The sequence below is a fragment of the Amblyomma maculatum genome, chromosome 7 (assembly GCF_055883805.1).
Source record: "Amblyomma maculatum isolate TAMU_Amacu chromosome 7, ASM5588380v1, whole genome shotgun sequence".
NCBI classification, from domain to species: domain Eukaryota; kingdom Metazoa; phylum Arthropoda; class Arachnida; order Ixodida; family Ixodidae; genus Amblyomma; species Amblyomma maculatum.
The window spans coordinates 109723732-109726774 of record NC_139350.1 but is presented as its reverse complement, the minus strand read 5'-3'; the positions used below and the strand labels follow the sequence as shown (position 1 = coordinate 109726774).

General features: G+C 45.1%; 1 pseudogene; it reads left to right on the top strand.

The window, feature by feature from the left end:
- Nucleotides 1-558: 558 nt before the first annotated feature.
- Nucleotides 559-2573, top strand: LOC146184419 (uncharacterized; annotated as a pseudogene).
- Nucleotides 2574-3043: the final 470 nt, after the last annotated feature.

The following is a 3043-nucleotide window of genomic DNA, read 5'->3' as shown; positions in this document are numbered from 1 at the left end:
CATCAACCATTACACAGAAATGCATGGTTTTTATTTCATTGCATTTATTGCCCTCTTCGAAGCAACATATATTGCGATGTTGTCATCCATGTGAGAAACTGCCATTCGATAGGCCCTTCCATATTTTTGCCGTGTTAAAGAAATTCCCAAGTCTTTCATAAAAACAAAAACTAGAAAAACCACACTTTTCTGCCAGTCTCGCACCACGCCTTCCAGCCAGCCGTGAGAATATAAATGAATTAGGAGAAACTTCTGCAGACAGGAATCCACAGGTGAAATTGGAAATTGAAATGCCTGCAAAGAATTGTGTACCAATGCAAGACAATGAAGAATGCTCGTTCACTCCAGGCTCTGAATTATCGGAGTTTAGGTGCAAGTGCGGTGCTGTGTTGTGTTATGATGAGATATTTTTGCAACACATTGCTGGAGAACATTCTCAAAATTCTGGTTTTGACTGTCCTAGATGTTTTCATCCTGTGAGTGACTTGTTTTGCACACTGTAGTATAGCTCACACTTTTTTTCGTCGTACAAGCTAAGCAAGTATCGACAGCCACATTATGCATTTGGATCTGTGCTATGAGGAGAACGCCTCGGCTGTTGTTCACAAAGGCGTTTGTTCTACAGCTGGTGCTGCAGCACTGCAGTGGACAAACAGTGCCTTGATGTCACTTTGCAAGATGTGACTGATGCCGCCACCCCTGGTGAACCTCCCTTTGAGGAAGGCATGGTACTGCGTGGTGCCAATGCTATGCACATATGCAGTCTGTGCAACCATGCTTACATGTAGCCGTTAGACTATTTTCGACACACGTCCTTGAGTCATGGTGCAAACTGCTTTTGTGGTCACTGTGAGAAGTGCTACAAGCAGAAAAAGCAGATGATGCTTCACCATGGGCGCTGCCATTCAAGTCTGCAACTTCTTGTGAAGAGCTTTGAAAACAACGAGGTTAAAGACATAACTCAGCAAATACAGCTGGACCAGAAAGGGGGATGCACATTAAAGATGGAATGAGTAGTATGGACATTGCTACGACAAGCGCGGTTAAAGGCATAGAGGCTACAGAGAGTTCAGGGGCCGAATTACGGACTCCGCTCACAGGTTTGTGAGTGTGACGTCAAAATTACGGAGCCGTGACGCAGCCTTGAGACGTTAATCATATGTTCTGAGCTTGCCCAGCGCTAAACGAGATACATGGAGATAGAGACATGGGAAGTCTGCCTTCACCACCAGGAAGAACAAATTCAAAAACAAGTCATCTACCAAGCCCAGGCCACCGTCGTAAGCCAACTGATTCCAGCCGACATCTATGGGGAAGACACAGTGAAAGGGGGAGCTGCGTTTCAACCGGTCCTCCATACTCTCTGACGGGTGCAAATAAAGTGCTTTCTCTCTCTCTCTCTCAGCACCTCTCAACATCTCATCAAGGACTCCGCCATTTTGTTTTTTTTATTATATCTTTATTTCTCCTTACGCTAAGCGTTTACCTTGCGGCAGAACTAAGTTGCGCCATTTTTCATGTTACATTTGCTAGAAAGAACTGCACTGTCCAGTTGATGTCATCAACCATTACACAGAAATGCATGGTTTTTATTTCATTGCATTTATTGCCCTCTTGGAAGCAACATATATTGCGATGTTGTCATCCATGTGAGAAACTGCCATTCGATAGGCCCTTCCATATTTTTTGCCGTGTTAAAGAAATTCCCAAGTCTTTCATAAAAACAAAAACTAGAAAAACCACACTTTTCTGCCAGTCTCGCACCACGCCTTCCAGCCAGCCGTGAGAATATAAATGAATTAGGAGAAACTTCTGCAGACAGGAATCCACAGGTGAAATTGGAAATTGAAATGCCTGCAAAGAATTGTGTACCAATGCAAGACAATGAAGAATGCTCGTTCACTCCACGCTCTGAATTATCGGAGTTTAGGTGCAAGTGCGGTGCTGTGTTGTGTTATGATGAGATATTTTTGCAACACATTGCTGGAGAACATTCTCAAAATTCTGGTTTTGACTGTCCTAGATGTTTTCATCCTGTGAGTGACTTGTTTTGCACACTGTAGTATAGCTCACGCCTTTTTTCGTCGTACAAGCTAAGCAAGTATCGACAGCCACATTATGCATTTGGATCTGTGCTATGAGGAGAACGCCTCGGCTGTTGTTCACAAAGGCGTTTGTTCTACAGCTGGTGCTGTAGCACTGCAGTGGACAAACAGTGCCTTGATGTCACTTTGCAAGATGTGACTGATGCCGCCACCCCTGGTGAACCTCCCTTTGAGGAAGGCATGGTACTGCGTGGTGCCAATGCTATGCACATATGCAGTCTGTGCAACCATGCTTACATGTAGCCGTTAGACTATTTTCGACACACGTCCTTGAGTCATGGTGCAAACTGCTTTTGTGGTCACTGTGAGAAGTGCTACAAGCAGAAAAAGCAGATGATGCTTCACCATGGGCGTTGCCATTCAAGTCTGCAACTTCTTGTGAAGAGCTTTGAAAACAACGAGGTTAAAGACATAACTCAGCAAATACAGCTGGACCAGAAAGGGGGATGCACATTAAAGACGGAATGAGTAGTGTGGACATTGCTACGACAAGCGCGGTTAAAGGCATAGAGGCTACAGAGAGTTCAGGGGCCGAATTACGGACTCCGCTCACAGGTTTGTGAGTGTGACGTCAAAATTACGGAGCCGTGACGCAGCCTTGAGACGTTAATCATATGTTCTGAGCTTGCCCAGCGCTAAACGAGATACATGGAGATAGAGACATGGGAAGTCTGCCTTCACCACCAGGAAGAACAAATTCAAAAACAAGTCATCTACCAAGCCCAGGCCACCGTCGTAAGCCAACTGATTCCAGCCGACATCTATGGGGAAGACACAGTGAAAGGGGGAGCTGCGTTTCAACCGGTCCTCCATACTCTCTGACGGGTGGAAATAAAGTGCTTTCTCTCTATCTCAGCAAGTCTCAACATCTCATCAAGGACTCCGCCACTGTTCATGTTACATTTGCTAGAAAGAAATGCACTGTCCAGATGATCTCA